A 23,169-nucleotide genomic window follows, 5' to 3' on the forward strand; every position below is an offset into this window, starting at 1 on the left:
TGACAGCTGCTTCTCTCTGGGACTGCAGCAGTCGCCGGGGAACCAACAATACCTAAGGGTTATGAAACAGATGACAGATGTGCCCATTAAGAAGCACATGGGCCTAGTTCCTGTCATGTCCTCTAGCTGTTTCCCCTAATATGTATTATCTCAATCTTGTTCAGCTAACTAGACTTTATCTGTGGCCTATTATCCATCTGACACCAGTTAAGATGCAGGGTGGGAAAGATGCTTGACGTGACCTGGCTGAAAATCATTATGCTCCTGCTTTGCGGTACTTTCGTTGAACGTGTAGTGATGATAGTTAATAAACATGTTTGTTTATTGTATTTATTGGCATTTGTATCACGCCCAATTAACCAGGTTCTCTGGGCGGTTCACATATTCTTTTGAAAAACCAATATGATTCAAATGCAATCAAAATTGTTGTTTTTATTTGTACATTAGAGCATTTGTAAATGTTCGAAACACCTTGTGTGTATTGCCTTATTGCCGTTCTTACAATAGCTCTTTAAGGTGAGAGAAATGTATATAAGTAGACATGTTGAGGATTGTTCTCTAAAGGCCACATAGAGAATTCATGACAGAGATGAGTTTCTGAGAAGTGAGAATTCCCCTGTTTGCTCTTAGCTGCTCCATTAGACCACACATGTACTTTTTATAATAGAAATTCTTCTTTCCCCTGAAATGTATTCAAAGCAGCTTTGAATTAGTATATATCCATTTACTTAAATCGGTATCAAACACCAATGCAACAACAGATAAAATAGCAAACAGTTAAATGTAACTACCAGCAGCAAAATTAACTGAAGTCCAGCATGTCAATGAAACAGAAGCTTGGGAAAATAGTCTCATTTTTCTTTTTTTACCTAGACTGAGGCAATAGAAATGTTCTTCGTAATTGCATTATTTTACTAATGCGTTCACTGTATTTATTTTGTAGATTTATATCCCACTTTTCAACCAGAGCTCCCCAAAGTGCATAAAAATACTTACAAAACAGAAAAGTTAAACCTTGCTTGCACACCCAAATATTGAAAAGTTAGTAAAAAGTGTTCTCTAAGGACAGAAGTTGACTGTTGAAGTGGTAGAATATCAAAACACCATGAGGTACATTTTGTTGTTGTTGTGGGGGCAGGCCTGCCTCATAAATGCTTCAAGCATCATCTAAGTGGGGCAGACTTTATTTGTACCAGGGTGAAATTTCCCCCTTGAGAAAGAGAGAAACTGATTTCCATAATGAAAAGTTTCCTTTTCTGAGCGAGAACAGGAAGCCTCATAAACCTTACAAGGAAGCCTGGTCCTTGTGATTTCCAGATCTATCCCCTGGTGATAAATGTCGGATAAACATCCTCAGAGTTGTATGCTTATCTGAGTCCAGCAAAAAGCTGTTTCCCCCACCCCCCAAATTGCCTGTTGTTCTACACCATATCTGTTAGAGCCTGAATTCAAATTTCCTATGTCCAGGGGTATTTTTAAATTTTAAAACAGGGATTTTCTTAACTTTAACTTACATTTTGCACATTAATATGAATTACATACATTGCAATTACACACATGCTTTGGTTTTTGCCTAGTTTGCAGAACAGCCTTCATCTTGGATGTATAGGGTAGAACTGGACGAAATCTGAGAACTCCTAGAGCAGATTTTTTTCAAAAAAATGTGGTGGGGCAGGAATGGGAGGGGAAGTTTTGGACAGTATCCGATGCACTTGTTCAATGAGTGAAAGGATTTATGCTTAGTGCAACAGAATTCCTTTCTGCCCCCTTCCTGCTCTGGAGGGTTTGGTGAAGCCCCAGGGCAGATTCAGGGGGTGCACAGTGGGGACAGAGGGAGACAGTTCCATTAAGGTACCCCTGCCCATATGGGCCAGTCGTGTCCGACTCTAGGGTTGTGCGCCCATCTCACTTAAGAGGCCGGGAGCAAGCGCTGTCCGGAGACACTTCCAGGTCACGTGGCCAGTGTGACGAAGCTGCTCTGGTGAGCCAGCACCAGCGCAGCACACGGAAACGTGGTTTACCTTCCCGCTATAAAGCGGTACCTATTTATCTACTTGCACTTAAGAGTGCTTTCGAACTGCTAGGTGGGCAGGAGCTGGGACCGAACGACGGGAGCTCACCCCGCCACGGGGATTCGAACCGCCGACCTTGCGATTGGCAAGTCCTGGCACTGAGGTTTTACCCACAGCGCCACCCGTGTCCCGTCCATTACACAACTCTAAATCCTTGGGCTAATGGAATGAGTTACCTGGCACCACATGGTTGCGCAAATGAGTGCAGGGACTTCACCGGATCTACAGATACACCAAAATGCTCCAGAAATAAATAACTGAAAGCGTTATGGCTTTTGTACTTTATTTTCTCCACCCTTCATCAAGTTTCAGTCAATTGTTCACCAGGGAGAGATGGTGGAAGGTGGAAGGTGGAAGGTTTTCTACCCTTTCCGCTCTATAGGAGACGGATGGCTCCAGCCCCAAATGTGTTGTACACACATTGTTTCACATGGTAGTCTTGCCCAATGAACATTTGATCTGTCCTGCCTGCTGTGACACCCCTGATGACATATAGAGAAGTCTGAACCTGCTTCTTTCCCTCTACTAATAGGCGCTGGACATAATCAATAAAAGTAGTAATCAACGGTATATATCATAGCGGGATAGAAATCAGCAGAAATTTACCTTGATAGCTTAATGGAAGTTTTAGATCTGCCTGGGTTATGCCCTCTACCAATGAGCTATTCTCTCTGTATGCACATATTTCCACATTAGGCCTTTGTTCACCAGCCTCCAAAATGAACAAACCACTTCTGTAATAACAAGTTTGATATGCAAGCTCATTAAAGAAAGTATTTTTTAGTGTAGGTGTCACACCAAGCCAACAGAGGCGTAAGATGTTCAGAATCAGCTGTTAACAACATCCTGACATTCTGCTCCCAAGTAGAATAGAGATACTTTTGTATTATTATTTTCAAATACCGGTAGGTGCTTTTGGCATGGTGGCTGCAGTATAAAGGAAAGATCCAGAAGTTACAGTGAAAAAGAAATAGTTCCTGGAGCTGGTGTGCTCCAACTCATAAAGTACCTGGTGCATAATGCTATGCGATTCCTCCTGAAATTATTTTGCATGTGTGGCAGAAAGCCAGTGATGTTGGTTGAATGCAGACGACATTGTCTTTCCTTCTCTCTGAGGCATTCAGAGCAGAATGGAGGTCAATGACACAGTAGCTTGCAAATCGCATTGCAGAGGCAGGCACAGACAGAACTAAATAGATGGCTGCATTTATTTTCATTAGCTTTGTTGTGTTGTACAGGGCCTTAATTGGTTTAGAATTTGTACTGTGTTGCTGAACATGAAAACTGCAATTCTGTGTGTGTGTGTGTGTGTGTGTCTACACACACAGAAACACACAAATCTATATACTTGACATGGTATAGCTTTAGTATCCTGGTAGTTTTGTTTTGAATATCGTTGATAAATCAGGGTAGCAGTTCAATTGTATCTTGTCTGCCCCCCTCCTTCCGTGCGTTAACCTCATGAACCTGCTAATCTTTTTCACATGTTCTGTGAAATGGAAAAGTGTTGCTGCAGACATCTGTTAGAAATTTATTCTGAAAAGCATTCCCCTACATATTTTCCTACATTTGGTGTTATGCATGGCTTCTAAGATATATCGTTTATCTTCTATCCTCAATTTTCTTCTGTCTTTTTTGGTAGAAAAATTGAAGGGTAGTGGTGGCATTTTTATAATATTTTTACAATTTCAGCACTACTCCCCCCCGCATCCAACAATACCTTGGAATTCAGCATGTAAATCTTTTCGTTTTGTGTTTGTGTGGTCAGTAATTCTTCTCTTTGTATTATTTTGATACAATCCGAATCCTTTGTTTGTTTCCCAACACAGAAACAGCTGATTTCTGCAGCTGTTTCCATTAACGAAAAGCCTGCAGCAGTTCCTTTCCTTGCAATAAAAAATGCAATTAAATACACACCACATTAAGTAACATCAGAATGTGGCCTTTGTGGTTCTGGAAAGTCAAGGATCAACTTCCTTTGAGGGTCTCAGACTTGTCTGTATCCATGCCTGCCCGGGACTGAACAGCAGTTTTGTTATTCCATGGTGTGGAGTTGCCTCGTTCTAATTTTCAAGTGACAATTATGTAATCTCTGATAAGTAATAAGCTACAAGATAACGATGATACTGATGATGATACTGAGAGCTATATACATGTAATGTGGGAGATCCGTGATTTCCTGATGTTTTAAGTTTTGTTTAATAGCAACTGGTTTGTGCATGACACTAAATGGGATTGAAGCAATGGTGCTAGGAAAAGAGGAATTTAACCCTCTGCCTTTGCCTTTTCCTAAATCTGAATCATTCAAACACTTCTCAAGTAATCCCCAACCCCACTGGGGCAAATAGTAGATTTGCGGGAGGTGATGTAGATACATGTGAGGGGAGGAGGAAGGCTTAATTCTCACCTCCCTGCCGTTTTAGCATTGTTACCCTGATCCAATTTGAAGCTGCCCATGTCTTCTATAACTCAAACATACAGTGCAGCCCATTACATATCTGCTTAGAAGTAGGTTCAATGAGCCTTTCTTCAAGTTAAGCGGGAATAGGATTGCAACCTATAAATACCAGGAGCTCTATGAATCTCCCGTACCATTTTGACTTTGCTCATTGCTCAAAACACTTTGCTCATTTTCTTATAGAGTGATCCTGTGTCTCCCATCACATAAGCAAGTATTATGTCAGAGCTAGTGTAACATAACACATTGCTACCTCTTCAGCAAATGCAAAATAAAGAACGATAGCAATAGAAGCAAAAGCTTACGTAGCAACACTGACAGAATCCTTTCAGTGCCCATGACAGTACCCTTGTAGCTCTATCAAAAGAAAAGAAGAAGAAGAAAAGAAATCAATTGCAATGTCACTCACGGACAAAATCCACATATTCCCCATAAACAGAATGCAACAATCAACATGCAGTGACAGCAGGAATGCTGAGATATAATAATAATAATAGTAGTAATAATAATAGTAATAATAATAATAAATTATTATTTATACCCTGCCCATCTGGCTGGGTTTCCCCTGCCACTCTACACAATGACACTACATAAACTATGCCGCATCTACTACGCAAATCACACAAGTGAGCATTGGGGCTGGGCAAGGAATCTGAATTAGCTCACATGTAAAGGCAAACCTACCAAATTTCAACTTTCTGAAACAATACTTCTCAATTTACCCGGCTGAAGTTATCCAAGGGTAGCCGGATCACATTGGCTTCTATTCATTGGTGATATTACCCATAACTTCCTAGACAGCTGGTTCACATGTAATGCCAAACTTTGCGCTGTTGTGCTCATATGTTCTAATTTCCTCCTTGAGACTAATCAAAGTTTGCAGTTTCACATGAACTGGCAAAGTATGGTTTATACTTGCCATGCAAACCATGTTTGGAAACTAGGATTGAGCCTGGCTTGAAGTCACATGTGAACTGACCTTCTGTTTCTGCTTTAATTTCAGTATCTAACTGTGGAGGCAGGGCCATTAGAGCAAGTGGGGGCATTGCTCCATCAATCCCAGTCTGACCCCAGCCAGTCCCACCTGCCTGCCCTCGTACTTAAAACCAGTTAGGTTGCAGCTCTGCCTGTCTTTGGCTCTACCTACTGCTGGTGTTTCTGTGTACTTCTCAACCACCAGACCCAAAGAGTACCTTGCCACCATTGGTATCTAGAGTATGTCTCTTTATTAATCCTTGCCACTTAGTTTGAATGTTACATTTCATTTCATCAGCTCAGTTGGATGCTTCACAAAGGAAAGCTATTTTCCCCTCAATCTCACAGCGGCAAAATGTCTTACTGCAAAACTGTCAAAAAAAGACAGTTTCTTTTTACTGAATATTCACATATTTAGTTTATTGCATGCTGCTTTTCTGCCTCCATGTTGTATCTGATAAGTTAGGTTTCAATCATTTTTGTAACTGCAAAACTGGAACATTTATTATTATTATTATTATTATTATTATTATTATTATTATTAAAATATAATGGATATATTTTGGAAATAAGTGGTTTGTTCCTTCAGGTTTTCAACTAGCTTCAAATTGAGGGTTTGAATCTTCCCTTTTCCTACCCCTCCTCCTGAACTGGGTATATTTGTACCATAAATAGTTACCTTGAAGGGCCTCATGTTCCTTCTGAATCTTTATACTTAGCCTTGGCTAGGATATTTAAAAAAGAGAGAGAGAGAGAGAGATTAACTTGAATTTGAGAGGTGTTTTCAGTCTGTTCCTACTGGCTCCGCCAGAATGAGGCCTCCTGTTTCGCTAATGTGACAACATTACGGCATACCCACCAAAAAAGAGAACCAGGTTAAAATTTGGCTTAGGCGGTTTTTCTTCTCAATCGCATAAGATACCCATGGCAGCAGTGTATCAATTTTATTGTCTCCCATTTTCAGACATGCAGTCATTGGGTTTAACTACCAGCTGGCGATATATACTGGGCACAGTCCAGCCAAAATTAACCCACTTATAGTTCAGTTCAAAGTTTGTTCAAAGTCGAGACCATATGTTATAACTAGCACAAGTAAGATGAAAACAGTTTTCAGTGCTTCATGACTCTGGAGACTAAACAGTGCTTAAGAACAGCCAGTACCCTTGGTTATCATTGTGAGAATCTACCACATTTTTATTTAGATATTTTTGGCACCGTGTTGTTGCTGTAAATGGAAACGAGTCTTCTTTTGCAATTGTTTCTCTCTTTCTGCCAGCAAGTAAATTCTCTGCTTTGGGTTGAATAGACCATAATTTGGCTTGAGCTATTAGTTGGTCCAATTATTTAGTTCTTACGTCCGTGTAAATGGAATACCCCAAAAAATAATGGGGTGGAGGTATGAGAGGGGATGACACACCACTTATAACTCCCGTTGATTTCAATTGAAGAGATACAAGCATGTGCTCAATTTTCTCTTCAACATCTGTAGGACTTAAAGGTGATGGATTTTGGCTAGATTTTTGCTTACTATTAATAGTACATACAGAAGAAGCAACAAATTATTTTCTGCTTGGAGTCATGGGCTTGTAAGAGGCCTCCAAGGTGATGATACAGTGGCACGAACATAGCATTCTTGGTGGTGGCACCCCAATTATGGAGTTCTCTTTCCAGGAGAGTATGGTTGTATCCCACACTGTTACTTTTTAAAGATTTATTTGTTCATGCACCCTTTTGGGATATAGATTTGCCCTAGGTTGTAGCAGTCTTTGGTATTGTGCTTACTATGTTGAGCTGTTGCTTTAGTTTAGTATGGTTTTTTTGGGGGGGGGAGTGTTTTAATTAGCTGGTATAGCTGGTTTTATATTTTTTATCATATTGTGCATGGCCCTGGGGTTCTCCAGGATGAAAGGCAAAGCAATCATCACCACCATCAATGAATCACTTGGAATCTACCATTTCACAGGACTCTGGGGTTCTGCTGACATAGACTCCCCCCCCTCCTGTGGTGTTTGCCTGTAGGCTAACGCATCTCTTTAGCAATAATATTTGAGTGTCTTATACAAGAACTGCATTTCATAATGCCTCATTGTTAAGCCTTCAGAGGGATAAATGGAAAGTCTACACAGTCTTTCTGTGGCCATGCATGCCCCCCCCCCAATGGTCACAACATCCTTGTGAATTATGCTTGTTCCACTCCCATTTTGAAAAGACTACAAAGAGCACCTTGAGTTTTTAAAATTCTGAACATCAAATTACCAAAGCAACAGCTCTTCCTCTTGCTTTTGCATCTTCTGGGCATCTATGACCAGGTTTGGTCTAGGGTTAATGTGTCTCTTCATCTCCTCAAGAAGTTCTGCTGTCTTTGAAAAAAAGAACTTTGCTTAACCAAATTTCAGGCAGATGTCTTTCTCTGTAGGGATGCTTCTGTTTAGGTAGCTGCACATGTTACAGCTTTTACACAGCACTCTTTGTTCCCTGGTTAACCACTGAAGAACATTTTGCAAACATGATCCTTGCAGATAAACAGCTCTTTTAGTTCCCTGTTTATACCCATGGAGCAGCTCCACCCTGACCAAGCGTTCCCAATAAATATAATAGCACAAGGGTTGCCAACGCAGCACCTGTGGGCCTGCAAAGATTCAATATCCCCTCAGAAGTTCACAATGTGTGAGAGATAGTTTGCTGTCCCTGCTCTGTACCTGTTTGCACTGGCTCAGCCTCTACTACAATGAACACACCACCTTGAACATTTCATTGGATGCTAGGCCTGGACAGTCAACTTCCGTTCTTTTCTGAACAGGTGAGGGTTGGGAAGAGCTTCTTTCTGTGAGTGCATGCAGTGGTCACTGATGATGTTGCCTTTTTCAGTTGATGAGGGGCTGATGCAGGGGGCATGCCTGCACTGTCTTGGGGGGTCCTGTCTCTTTTTATGCACTTTGAGGTGCGGCAGCCATTTTGTGTTACGTCCACTCCTCATAGCAACCATTTTGTGAAGGACACCTAATGGCACTTTCTCAGAATTTCAAGTGTCCCAACCGTTTGGCAGACTCTGTAATAACATGTGGCGTTAGGCAATTCCCAGTTCTCCTTTTATCTGTTGCAAGGGTCAGCAGTGTTTCATTTACCTCCGTACTCAGTTTCTTCTTATTTATGTATCAACCCATTCATAGCTCACCAAATACCACCTCAAGCTCCCTCCCAACTCTGCAGTTCTTTGATTCTATCATCTTGATAGAATCATTTGATTCTTCATCTTGAGGCATATGCAAAAGCTTTGCCATAAATTAATAAATAAAAACGCAAATTAATAGCTTTTTTCAGGCATTCTGCTGAATGTATGAGGGCTGAAAGTGGAGAGGTGTTGTGGTGTGCAAGCAAAACCTGCCTCTACCTACTCTTCCCATGGTGAGCAGGAATGTCTGAAAGGCCCTTCTGAATGTGTTCAGCTGAACACACTTCAAAGCCTTCCTGCAATTTGTAATGAAAAAGCACCCTCGTGCAACAGGGTGCAGGAGAGCATATAGGAAACAGCCTTAAACAGTCAGACCACAGGTTCCTCCATCTCAGCATAGCTTGTATTGAATCTGGGAGCTGCTACTTGCAAAGCCACTGAGCTATGATGACCCTCTCCTGTAGGTGGGAGGGTTCAGCTTTCCGTTTGCACTGTTGAGTATATGTAAAAAATAAATAGATCCCACCTCTGCATTATATGTGAGGGTGACTGACATTAAGAGGGACAAAAATGGCTTCCTCAGTGGTGTCTAGTTTGGCACTGGGTGGATGATTGAAGGAGAAGATGCCAGAGGCTGTTTATTGTGTTCCTCAGCACTGGAAATGGGGCTGGGCATATTGGCATGTATTGTTTTAGAGGCCCAACCCTGAGATCATGGAGCATAACATTCTTATCAACTCACTGTGGAGTTAGAGGTGAGCATGAATATTCCATTTCACTCTTGTTAGTAAAGAGACGAAACATTGGATGCTATATTTATACCTTTAGTATTTTTTTAAACAACATCTTTTGGCATGGATGTCCTCATGAAGCAGCATACTCTACAGTAGCATGCCTGATTTTTTTTTTATGCAGCTGCTCCAGATTTACAGAGGTGCGGATCACAGTCTTGGGAATTGTTTAAATCTTATCTTTATTTCAATTTTGTATTCCAGCCTACTGGTGCTGTTCTGTTCCGTTATTATTATATTATCTCACCGGTTCATGCGATAAGCAGTTTTTGCAGGCCTTTTCAGTGGAGCTGAAAAGTGTGCTTACTCACCAGATAAGAGCCTGATTAGACAGTTATCTGTAGTGCATGGTTGTCTTTGTGAAATATTGATCTACAAAATGGGTAATAAGGCTTGGAAAAGCGCTTTGTGTGGAAAGGCAGTTCTAAGTCAGTTCTCTGCTTGTCGGTCGATTGACAGCATAATGCAATTCACTCATTTCCACTAGTGTTTAAAACTGTGTGCGAGTGTGTGTGTGAGAGAGAGAGAGAGGGTAAGAAAAGATGGAATGAATGACTTACTGATATATTTATCTGTAGCATTATCCATTTAAATGCTGTGCCCTTGGCTGAGAGGTTTGTAGATGGCAAGAGATAACAGTGGTCCTAAACTTAGGTAAGGTAAAAAGGTGAAGGACCCCTGGATGGTTAAGTCCAGTCAAAGACGACTATGGGGTATGGTGCTCATCTCGCTTCAGGCCGAGGGAGCTGGCATTTGTCCATAGAGAGCTTTCTGGGTCATGTGCCCAGTTTGACTAAACCTCTTTTGGTACAACGGAAACCAGAGCACACGGAAACGCCATTTACCTTCCCACTTATTTATCAACATGCACTGGCATGCTTTCGAACTGCTAGGTTGGCAGAAGCTGGGACAGAGCAACGGGAGCTCACCCCATTGCACGGATTCGAACCGCCGACCTTCCGATTAGCAAGCCCAAGAGGTTTGATGAACTCAGTGGGGCCAATTTCCAAGTAAATGCATAGGATCAGATCGTAAGAATGTATGATGAACGGATTTTTTAAAAAGAAAACAAACGTTAGAGGTGTTCTAATAAGCATAAAGGTAAAGGTAAAGGTACCCCTGCCCGTACGGGCCAGTCTTGACAGACTCTGGGGTTGTGCGCTCAACTCACTCTATAGGCCGGGAGCCAGCGCTGTCCGCAGACACTTCCGAGTCACGTGGCCAGCGTGACGAAGCTGCTCTGGCGAGCCAGAGCCGCACACGGAAACACCATTTACCTTCCCGCTGGTAAGCGGTCCCTATTTATCTACTTGCACCCGGGGGTGCTTTCGAACTGCTAGGTTGGCAGGCGCTGGGACCGAGCAACAGGAGCACACCCCGCCGCGGGGATTTGAACCGCTGACCATGCGATCGGCAAGTCCTAGGTGCTGAGGTTTAACCCACAGCGCCACCTGCGTCCCTTCTAATAAGCATAGGTAAAGGTAAAAAATGTACCCCTGCGGCGTTTGTCCACAGTCGGCTTCCCGGGTCATGTGGCCAGCATGACTAAGCCGCTTCTGGTGAAACCAGAGCAGCACACGGAAACGCTGTTTACCTTCCCACTGGAGCAGTACCTATTTATCGACTTGCACTTGATGTTCTTTCGAACATTTAGGTGGGCAGGAGCCAGGACTGAGCAACGGGAGCTCACCCCGTCGCAGGGATTCGAACTGCCAACCTTCAGATTGGCAAGCCCTAGGCTCTGTGGTTTAGACCACAGCGCCATCCGTGTCCCTCTAATAAGCATAATACTCAGGAACTTCTGTCTCCTGAAGGAAGGCACCCTTCAATATGTTAATCATTGCTTTAGGCCTTGCTGGGACAAATACCATTACACTGTGGTAGCCTGTTCTAGGGTTTACATTCATTCACCCTGTATTTTGAGTAGTTTAGTTCTTTTCAGGCACCGCACCAGCAAATACTTGTATATAATCTGGTACTGTGATTAGCTGCAAGCCCTGAATACTACAGAGAAATATATGTTGGTGTTGTAGTTTTGGCCACAGCCCCTTCAGTCGGACACAGTAAAGCAGCAACATGTTACGGCCTTATGCACAGGCTTTGCTAGCCAGACCTAATTTGGATGTGGCAGTGACCCTACCCTGAGGGGAAAGGAGAAAGGTCTTGTCTCTGTCATCACACTGAACATGCGAGGCTATCAAAAGTCTACAGTACATCTGCAGGAAATCTTTCAGGTCCCCCTCTTCAATTCAGAGTTTTGTCCTTGTTGTGCATAGACTTATAGGCGTTCCGAGCATCTTCAAAGTGCAGTGAGACTGTGTCTGGCGAGACTGTTGCCCTTTCCTGCATTGAAGAGAAAAGCACCCTTAATTGATCCAGAACATCGTGATGAGTGAATGTATTATGCAGCTGAAATGTTACTTATATATCAGAGAGGGTGAGAGAGAACATGCCAGTGGCAAGAGAGGGATGGCTCAGTCAGTAGAGCATGAGATTCTTGATTGTGGGTTTTGGGTTCGAGCACCATAATAGACAAAAGATTCCTTCATTTCAGAGGGTTGGACTAGATGACGCTTTTGGTTCATAATTCTAGGTTTCTGTGATTCTATGATGGTTCACACCTCACAGTAAGAGTCATTCATGTGGGGAGAAGATATCAAACTGACAATTGACTACAACTCCCATCATCCCTGGCCGTTGGTTATGCTTGCAGGGGCTGATGGGAGTTCAGCAACATCTGGAGGGCCAAAGTTTCCCCACACCTGATTTTTAAGGTATATACAGGACTCTTAAAATTAATCCCGTGGCTGGCTAGCCTAGTGCTGGGGTTCGTTCTGCTGTTGGTTGTATGACACTGCTGTTAGCTGCAGCTCTCGCACGCCGTGTACATCACTTGATAGTTTTGCATTTGATTATTATACATACTTGCAGCTGGCTCCGTTGGAAAGGGTTGTAATTGAGAGGATAAGATAAGACGTGGAAATTCTTTTGTTGCAAGCATCAAACAATTAACACGTGTCTGAAACATGGGGCATTGTCCATGAAGAGTAGGGAAAATGTATAACTGGGTTAAAGCATGCAGCAGAACTGCCTTGGGTTTACAGATGCAAGCTCATTTTCCTTTCTTTTTTCTGCCTTGGTTTTCTGAACATTTCTAAGAGTGTCTCTATACTGCATTTCCTAGTTTCGCTTTGTGGCCCTTGCACCAAGTGGAGGAGTGGGAAGCTTTGGCAAACTTGCCGTTTCATGCATCTCTGACATGATTTATTAATCCTCTTTACCAGATACCCTGTCACTCTCTTGTGTGAAGTCATTGTAATGAAAACGCCGATAGGCACAGCCAATAATGGGAGCGGTGGCTGCAATCAAGTGCAGAGCTCTGTAGCCAATTTTCAGATGTGAATGACTTGGCCGTTGCTATTGAATTTATACCAATAATTGTAATTGCACAGGGGCTTATCCAGGGTACAGCCATGGCTTGTGAGTTACAAGTTGATAATGAAAAGCTAATTTATGTTTTAAACCAAGCGGGGCTATATACTTACCATGCCGTTGCTTTTATTCCAATACGTGTAGAATTTTCGAATGATAATAGGATATTAGTTTTCCGTCCAAAGCAAACTGTGCTGCTGGCTTATGATCTCATGTGAACATAAGAAGACCCTGGCTGGATCAGACCAGAGGTTCATGGAGTCCAATGTTTTGCTTCCCACTGCAGTCCTCTAGATGCCTCTGGGAATCCCACGAGCTGGCCTTGAATGTTTTAGGGCTCGCCTTTCCTTGCCCCTCAGCAGCTGTTATTGCAGCCCAGACCACATGCTATGAGTAATGAGTAATGGTACTGACATATCCAGATTTTCTTTAATTATTTACAACCAGAGATGGCAGCCAGAGAAATTGTTATATGGCCTGCAGTTGTATCCGTCCCTGCCAGTTGCATTCTTGGTGAAAATTGCCTGCGCAGCTAGAAGGCTTAGACTAATAGATGCAACGAGCCTTTATTTCGTTTTTTTAATTTTGATGGATTTGATCACACATGTCAAAAGTAATTTTGATATGTTTGCAGCCTGGTTATTAACACATACACTATGAAGATAGTCCTGTATTAAGTCACTAAGAAGTCTTAGTTGCCTGGAGCCTCCGCTGAATGTATGGGGGTCACCAATGGTACTGTGTATAAAACTTAATTATTTGTACAGTTTGTTAGCCTATAAAGTTTTTTTAAAAATACTTCTTTGAAAAAGTTATTTGAGTGATATTTTGCACCATATGTTAGGCAGAGAGCCAGCGTAATTAGCTGAATGATACCCACTCAGTATTACAAATCAGCAACAAAAACAGGATTAGCCCTATTACATTAAAATCAAATAAGTAAGTTGATCTGAGAACGTGAGATTCTGAGCCTGCCCATGCCTGGATCTTATTTGTATGAATCCTATGTATGTTGGTTTAATTCTGATCCTACAAACTATGGTCTAAAGGATTTGGAAATCCTGACATCAGAATGCAGTGGCAAATCCAGTTCCGAGTTTTTTAGCCCAGTTTTTTTTTTTTTTTAAGTTATTTCAGAACTGTGTCGTTGAAGCTAAATGGATATCTTTTGAGATAACTGCTTGGAAGGTCATATGCTTAGGGCATTGGCTATGTTGCCATTATTTCATTTTATAGTCTGTCATTCTCCATATTATACTCAAGGCAGCTAACGGTACAGTAAAAATTGCATACGCTTTGTCTGTTTTTTTTAAAAAACTAATCTCTCCTGCTTTTCTCTTAGAAAATCAAGATGGCTAACAAAAATTAACAGAATGTAACAATGTAATAAACAAGTTAAAAAAGCCCTTCAGACTTGTAACCAGTTAGTTTATAAAATGCAAATGTTCCATAAAACAATGCATGTTCACAAGGCCATTGACACCTTTGCTGTATAGAAAAGATTCCCAGCACCTTATAAAAAGAGTGTAATGTCTGGACAGTGTCTCCTACGGTATAAACATACTGTGTTCAGAATAAAATCCAGGAAAGGCAAGCATTATGCATTTCATAATAAATCTTCACAGAATCTGAATATTACATGTTTACACGTGAATGACAACTTCTCAGCATATCCCACACTTCCAGCAAAACTAAAGGATTACTTCAGTTCTAACAGCTGAACAAGAGCAGCAAATCTATGAACGTCTCTCTCACACCCTTATCAATAGTTTCACACATAGCAAAGTCCCCTCCCCTCTCTCTTTGTCTGTCTGTCTGTCTCTCTGGCTCTCACTTGCAGTGCTTGAAACTTGACTACTCAGTCACAAGGTTCCTGCAAGTTATCTGTACGCCTGGAGTGCCTAGTTATGAATAAACCGCCTTTGGTTTAGATTGGAACCTCTCTCTCTCCTCCACCTAGTATACATGATGTATGGAAGGACTCTTTCTGCTCATGGGTAGGGACCAAGATTCAGTACATTGGGGGTGGGCAATCTGTGGCTCTCTACATGTCATCACTGGATAGCAGCTCCCGGATGGATGGCGGTAGTCCATCTGGAGGGTCACAGGTTCCCCATCCCCGCAATGTGTTTTTCTGTAATAAAAATGTCACTGTGGATAAGGGGTCATCCAGAATTCCTTTTGTGCAGTGTTTCAAGGCACAGGTCCATACTTTAAAGCTCTTTAAACACTTTTATTCAAGATAGATGTGGCAGCAGCATGCCCATCCATGGAAGAGAGATGAGTTGTCCTCCCCTGTATATGAACCATAACCCCAGCTTCTATTACAATAATAACAAGAAGTTTGAGATAAGAGCCGAAATGTTGAGTTACTACTAATCTCATTTTCGTGTGAGAAATTAACCTGTTCTCCTCTTTCATCCCTACCATCACATGTGGCAGAGATGCATGGAACTAAGGTTGCTAATCTCAAGCATCGTTTAGGCCTCTGATGCTCCAGCACCTGAAACCTGTTGAGTCATGTGGAGTACTGGAAATTATGCAGAGATCAAGCCTGGCAATATCTCTAGCTTCCACTTTGAATGAGAACCGAATGGCGGAATGATAGGCTGTGTTGCCTCTGCCCCTGTTAAGGGCATTGACCACATTGCTCTCCATTCTCTCAGATAGACCATTTCCACAGTCTGAGAAATATTCAGGTTGCGATTCAATAGAGCCCAGTATTTATACCTTGTTGGTTTTTTTCTGTGATGGAACTCAAGGCAGCCTAAATGTGGTTCCCAAGAAGTCAGTCAACCAGACCCAGACTTGCTTAGTTTCAGCAAGGTGGTGGTCCAGTGTACTTTTAGACCATAACCTGGGTCCATTCCTGAGGACCCTCAGTGCCTCTGATGGGCAATGTACAGCAATTAATAAATATAATTCACTCAGCCCTCACAAGCCTAGATAAGACCATCAACTCCCCTCCCCTCATTAAACCCCTACTGTTATTTTCTCAGCAGCCATAAAGGAACAAAACATTCAGTTTACATCTTTCTTTCATTGTTTTCCAATGTTTTGTTTTGTTTTTAATCTTTATACTTCATTCTGCCCTTAACTCTGGGTTGTTGAAATGTTCCCTACTCCTGTTTACCAAAGAGGGTCAAATTTTTAATGTATTAGCTCATCTCCGAGTCTCCCCCTCCCCGCCCCTTGCCATTTCCTATAAACTGTTTCTGTGTATTTTATGCCCTAACGAGCACTGATCTTTGAACTTTAATGACTGATGCTGAAATGCTGTTTGCTGTTTGCCCTGCCACCAGTGTTGCCATTGGTCTAGATCCAACGTTCCACACACAGAGTTCCTCAAGTACTGCAGAGCTATTCCCTTCCCATCCATCCATCCATCCTGTGGCACTTTGCATCCCCCTAAAAAACTGTTCCAAAAAGCCAAAGAAGGCACAGAGGGATGTCACTGGAGCAAGAAATCTGCAGTTATTCCTTCTTTGAGTGGAGGTGCTTTACACTTGTCCTCAGGGTACTCTGGATCTCAACCACTATTTTACTTTCTTCCCATTTTTGTGGAAAATACAGGAGGAAGTACCCTTTTAATATTTTCCTCCTGTGTCAACCCCAGTGAATTCACAGTTTGCATTGGTGACCCTCACAAATGAACAAAACAGTACTTTTAAAAAATCCAGTTATGTATTTGAATCAATATGAGAAGTTTAAATGCTATATATATATATATATATATATATATATATATATATATTTACATGTCATGAAATAGTTTCCAGTGGTTTACAAATTTAAGCACATTGTTAAAGCAAGATCACAGCAAACAGCCCCCCAAAGTGGGATACAGTGGTCAGCTTCAGCTTTCAGGTGGCAAACCATAATTAAATAGTTACAGGTAGGTAGCCGTGTTGGTCTGCCGTAGTCAAAACAAAATTAAAAAAATCCTTCCAGTAGCACCTTAGAGACCAACTAAGTTAGTTATTGGTATGAGCTTTCGTGTGCATGCACACTTCTTCAGATACATGTATGCACACGAAAGCTCATACCAATAACTAACTTAGTTGGTCTCTAAGGTGCTTCTGGAAGGAATTTTTAAAATTTTGTTTCGTAATTAAATAGGGCATTCTTACCAGTTTGGAGAAAATCAGCAGGGAGGATGTGGGATGAATTTCCCTTGGAAAGGAATTCCATAGCATAGAACCCATGAAGAGAGCATGCATAGGCAGTGATCATCATCCCTGACCATTGCTTATGCATCCTGAGGCTGATGGGAGTTGGAGTCCAGGAACCCCAGGAGGACCACAGCTTCCCTATCTTTGGCACAATGGATCCATTTGAGAAGGATGAGATAATTTAGAAGCACGTTTTTATTGGAAGACTAACCTCTTTCTATATATAGAAGCTTGTATGCCAAAGGAGTTGAGATACTAATTAAGATCTCACTGATATCTGATTAATCTTTGGAAAGGGGTTCTCTATTTCCGTGCCTATTAATGTGTGTGAGGGTGGCATTTGTAACTGTCACAGAAATAAGCCCATTCCCCACTCAATTGCAGGCTAATCAAGGTTAAGTATTTATTCATTTATTTATTTCACTTAGCATTTTGATCTGCTTCAAAACATCATTTTAATTTTGTCAAACGCTTCCTTGTGTCCTTTTAGAAAATTAAATGAATTAGGGAAAAGAAAAAATCGAAATGAATGACTAATTGTGGATTTTTAGAGTGGTTTGGGGAATTTTTTTCTGTTGAGATCAGTCCATCTAGTTTATTATTTTCTTATGGACACACTTCCTCAATTTTTGTTTTCTTGTTTATACCAGCTGTACTCTTTGGATTCTGTGGTTTCATATCCTATTCCAGCCAGATACCCATTTTACTTTAATATGGTCACAATCCCATTGAGTTCATAATCTCTTTTTTTAAGCACTGTGGCTGCCAATCCCTCCGATTTGTTTAAAGTACAGTAGTCTCCCTTCCTACTTCTGTCTCACAAAAGAACACACTCTTTATTTTTTGTTTCTTCCAGAACTGACTAAGCTTCCTGTTATTCCACTCCGTCAGATTTTCCCCCAATATTCTTTTCATGTTGAGTCAGATTTGTTTGCCAGCAGATTTCTTCAGAGTTTCCCTGCTATTTCTCCTTTGTATTTCTGCAAGCCTCTTCCATCAGTTAATTTTTATTGGTAGCAGACTTTGCGTCCACCCATGTGTGATTTAGCTGAAGTGATTTCTCTATGTCTTCAGCTGAAAGCATTTTTCTATATAAATTCAGTCTGCAGAAGGGGGGCACTGAGGAAAAAAAAATATCAAATGCCCAGTCCCCTGAGGAGATTATTAAACTTTGGAAGTTAATACCTCATATATATCATTTTCACAGTTTTATATACTCTTTCTGTTTGTGTATCAGGTAGAAATGGTTCCGGTGGGACAATGGAGCATAGACTCAGAACTGCTTCAAAAGTATCCCCCATTCTTTCGCGCTTATCAAGGACAAGCACATACGCTCCAAACCAGTGCTATTTTTTTCTAGAAAGAAAGGTGTAGGAAGTCACCATGAACACCTTCGTTCTCCTAGAATGGCAATGGCACTTACCTGAGAGGTGATGGACCTGAGTTCTAGCCAGTTCCGGCTGAAAAAAAAGTCCTACTCCAAACACAAATAGGGCAAATGCTATATGTATGTATGGGATAGCAGGGTGTATAGTTGGCAGAAACTACCCATGGCACTTATAACATGCTTTTTAAATCAGAAATGAACACACTTCCTTCAGAGGCAGAGCTAGCTGCTCTGGCACACAGAGTGGCTCACATGTGGTGCACCTGGGGGCAGGGCGTGCCGCTCACGGGGGTGGCACGGTGAGCGTCCCACGAGGGCGGACCTCACCCCCCATGCCCCCTTCCTCCACCAGTGACTTCCTTTCCCTAATATTACCAGTGTTAATTCACATTCCCTCAGCCTCAACCAGGAAGTGGGGCACCTGTGGCCTTCCAGATAGCGTTGAACTGCGACTCCCATCATCCTTGACCCTTGACTATGCTGGCTGGGAGTTGATGGGAGTTGGAGGCCAACAACAACTGGAAGGCCCCACCCACGACTAAACTATGGCTTGGAATTATACCTACCTCAGCTAATATTTTCCCAAAACACCCTTAAGAACGGCCATGCTGCCTTTGCACAAAATTACACAAATAGCATGGTAATAAGCACAGTTTGTCTGCTGCTTCTAGCCTGCCATCTACAGTACTGGGATTTTTGTTGTTGTTCGCGTTTTAGTGGAAGAGAGGCGTGTGAAAAAGCACAGAGATTGATTTGATAGCTATACTTGGATCTTAGTGACCTATATTTCTTCTCCGTGTGTTGACCAAGGGGATAAAAAAGTGACCCATTTCTTCATAGTTTATATTTATTTTCGGAGAGGCCCTTGCTAACCACCTAGCTGAGCAGCAATGTCAGGGGGATAATATAACATCAGCGTAAACAAGTTATTTTTGCATGCTAAGGGTGACCATGCAGAAGTGACTCACAGGTCTGCTTTGATGCTTATGACCTAAGCAGTCATTCCCAAGACTTAAAAATAACTTGAGTTTTATAGCACACTCTGCGGAGTAGTGTGTATGTAATACAAGATAGTGTTCACCACCCTTTGACTTTTTGCAAATCTATCCGAAGACTGCCTTAAGTGACTCTTGTGAAACAATATATGTTAGGTCCAATTTATTCATAATATGGGCCGGGGAAGGTGCATTTGCCCATGTAAACAAGGCATCTGTTCTGCTTACGTTTAAAAGCATGTACCATGTGTGCCCTTGATACATCACCGTTGTGCTAATGCTACATGCATACGGCGCATTGCCTTTGCTGTTCATATAAACGCAATTTGCTCTTCTTCAAGGGAGTTCAGCCAGTGTAGAAGAAATGTGGGTTTGCAGGCTTCTGCCATCAACCCTTCGGGACAGCGAAGAGCTTAGGCAGAAGCGTACAAGAAGCAACGGTGGTTGCAATTTGTCTGTAAACATACAAATAGCTTTTATCAGTGTGCATAGCAACCAAGAATGCTTTGGCAAGCCTTCTGCGTGCAAGGAGAAACTCTATTGAGTTTGCTGCTGCTGTTGCTGCTTATCCTGTGGCTGACCAAGGAAAAGCTGCTGACCTGGGCATCCTTTGCAGCTGGCTGTACTGAAGAGAGTCAAGGCATGAGATACGGCTGTCTTCTGGATTTTTACCAGAGCAAGGAGCCTTGTCCCCCCAGTCAAAGGTAAGGGATGAAGCTGGCTGGTTGGAAGAACTGGTTGGAAGAACTTAAATAAGCCTTGGGTTAAAAGAATATTAAGTGCTGATTTATCTGAACAACTTTTATATATCCATCAGCAGACAAATTGAAGTCACGGCACCACCACATCTGCAATATCTTTTTATTTAATGCATTTATTTGACATTGAATGCTTGTTGTTTGTTTTTTTAATGAGTGTTTGGTTTAAAATTAGTCGTTCCGACTTTGTAAAGCTGCTTTGGGTTGTTGTTTTTCTGCGCAAAGTTTCTGTGTAAATACAACCAAGTGAAAATGGTTGATTTATAATCTTGCCTTTATTCTATATATAATAGTAAAATAATATTAATAATGATCTAACTCTTTCAAAGGTGAGAGGTAGATTGCAACTGGACTGTTCCTACACCATGAGAATTCTGTTAGATTGGGTTGCCCCCGCCACTTCCAAGAGCAATTTACAATAATGAAATACTGGAATTTAAGAATAACTAAACCTTAGTGTTTTTTGGTGACACAGGGCCAACTCTCAGTGACTACAGCATTTCACCATTACCTTCTCAGATAATGGTATTTCAGCTCAGTTTACTGTAAGATTCAAGGTGAGGGTCTTTGGCACAATCTGATGCATTGACAGATTCTCATATCTGGTCAAATCATCTTTTCCTCATTGAAGGAAAGCACCAAGGCTGGTATATCTAGTGAAAAGGACCATGATACCCTCCTATATTGGTACAAAACCCTTTTTTACAGGATTCTGTGTGCCGCATCTGGTAAACAAAGGCAAGTGTGTGCTAGTATCCTTCAGCCACAAAGTCTTAAGTTGGAACGGCTGCAGGTTTCTGAAGCACAACACCGTAGGATGAGTGTGCACCCACCAAAGGGAACGAAGGCCACCTCATAGTTCTGCCTTTCTCCATCCTCATTTCATTAAAATCAGGAAGAGCTACATAGAGTCGTGCTTCAGACTTCTGTTGACATTGCTGCACTCGAAGCATGACTTCTCAAACCCAGCTGCTAGGATGCATTCATTTAATTTCCGTGACCTCTCCCCCTCCTACTTTTCCATATGCTTAATATGCATATCCCACAGGTTTCCAATGGTAGATTGCCGTCAGAGTGCAGATTTACACCATAATGCTTGGTGGCTGGTGAATGGTATTCTGGAGTGTAATTTTGGACATAGGTCTCTGTGTTCATTGGGGATTCCTTCCAGGGAAGGGTGTAAAGCAGCTTGGTGCTTTGCAGATGTTTTGGACTACAACTCCTTGGCTGGGGCTGATGGGAGATGTAGTCTAGAACAATAGGAGAGCGCCTGGTTAGAGAAGCCTTCTGTAATACTTTGCAGGCATGCAATGCAACGCTATGTTTCTTAGCTTGGAAGTAAGTCACACTGTATCCGATGACATTTACTCTAGCTTTGTTCTTAGGATTCCAGGCTTAAGTAACATTATTTGTACACAGACTTCTGGTGGTAATATGATTGCAGTTTTCTGCTAAGAAATTCTTTCTTCCCTGATGATGTCTCAGGGTCCACATGTAAAAAAGCAGAAGTAGTTGCATGTTTTGAGCTAGCTTTCCTCAACTTTTTTGGAAAGGGGAAAGGGGGTAAAAATTGGGAGAGATCTACTGCTGAATTGAAAGAAAACATAGCAAAAACGACCAACCACCTTTGTACAGTGGAACCTCGGGTTGCGAACGTGATCCATGCGGGAGACACATTTGCAACCCGCAGCGTTCGCAACCCGTAGTGCTGCGTCTGCACACACGGGTGATGAGATTCTGCGCATGTGCGAGCGCTGAAACCCGGATGTAACCTGTTCCAGTACTTCCGGGTTCAGCGCATCTGTAACCTGAAAACGCGCAACCCGCAGCGATCGCAACCCAAGGTATGACTGTATTCTGGCATGGAATCAGCTAACAGCTAATTTCTTTTAGTGTTTTTACTTTTGTATGTTTTAACGTGTGGTTGTCATTTTTTCTTTATTTTCTTGTTTTATATTTTTGAAAGCTGCTTTGAGGGTTTGTTTTTTTTACAATCAAGTAGGTAAAATAAACCTTATTAAATAAATAAAATAAATTAAAAACCTGAAATTTAAAGCAAAGATGGCCATGGATGGGGCTGCTGCGGATTTTCTCTAAAGTGAGTGCTTTGCCAGCTATCCTATTGGCATCGCCATTTTTGTTATGAAATAAAATTAGAATTAAGGCGTTTTTTAAAAAGAATATTAAAATAGGCAGTTAATTTGTAGCCTGGAAAATTTAATTTCTCTAGCGTTTCTGAGTTAAACTTAACTACAGTGGTACCTCGGGTTACAGACACTTCAGGTTACAGATGCTTCAGGTTACAGACTTCGCTAACCCAGAAATACTACCTGGGATTAAGAACTTTGCTTCAGGATGAGAACAGAAATTGCGCCGCGGCAGCAAGAGACCCCATAAGCTAAAGTGGTAACTCAAGTTAAGAACAGTTTTAGGTTAAGAATGGACCTCCAGAATGAATTAAGTTCTTAACCCGAGGTACCACTGTATTGTTGTAAATCAGAATAACATAGAAGCGATCTTGATCTCCAAGTTTGCAGTTTTCTTCTAATTTTATTTTATTTTTTCGTGTGTGTTTGAAAATTTGAAAAAATGCTTACAGTGGGTAAGAAAAAGGGTACACAACTGAAAGCTTTTCTGTACCTAAATGCAGATAAAGCATAAATAATTGGTCATGGGGACAGCATTTAAAGTTTTGTTTCATTCGGATGGCTGCTTATTCGGGGCACTATCTAGTCAAAGTTTCAGTACCATTAAATCCTGTTGATTATAGTCTGTGCCTAAAGCTGCCCTATTGAAATAAATGAAACAGGCTCCAATTCTAGACACAAGGTTCCTGGGGGTAAAATCTCATTAAACTATATAGAAATTGTGTTATTTTGGGATATCCTTAGGCATATTTACCCATATGCCATTGTGTTCAATGGTGCTTGTCCCAGGCAAGTGTGCGTAGGATTGCA

General features: G+C 41.7%; 1 protein-coding gene and 1 long non-coding RNA gene across 52 annotated transcripts in view; one reads left to right on the forward strand and one right to left on the reverse strand.

Annotated features, from left to right (window-relative positions):
- The window catches only part of MBNL1 (muscleblind like splicing regulator 1), a 179,068-nt gene that overhangs the window by 62,804 nt on the left and 93,095 nt on the right, over positions 1-23,169 (forward strand). Inside the window, exon 1 of one of the 50 annotated variants that reach the window (XM_083504351.1) lies at positions 20,028-20,158. The exons of 45 other annotated variants lie outside the window; for them this stretch is intronic. The gene's annotated coding sequence lies outside the window, so the exon portion shown is untranslated. Of the gene's footprint in view, positions 1-20,027; positions 20,159-23,169 lie in introns of those variants that run through there. 4 more of the 50 variants (XM_083504361.1, XM_083504366.1, XM_083504373.1 and 1 more) reach the window with 4 other exon arrangements.
- Positions 413-7,106, reverse strand: LOC310707527. 2 transcript variants are annotated; one of them, XR_014526544.1, is made up of 3 exons: positions 6,185-7,106; positions 2,679-2,806; positions 413-682 (listed from the first exon to the last, which is right to left on the reverse strand). It is a non-coding gene; the product is annotated as an uncharacterized lncRNA (long non-coding RNA). The 2 variants fall into 2 exon arrangements; XR_014526545.1 differs by lacking the exon at positions 6,185-7,106 and having other exon boundaries at positions 2,679-5,065.

The sequence above is a fragment of the Podarcis liolepis genome (genome assembly GCF_965112155.1).
Source record: "Podarcis liolepis genome assembly, chromosome: 5".
NCBI classification, from domain to species: Eukaryota; Metazoa; Chordata; class Lepidosauria; order Squamata; family Lacertidae; genus Podarcis; species Podarcis liolepis.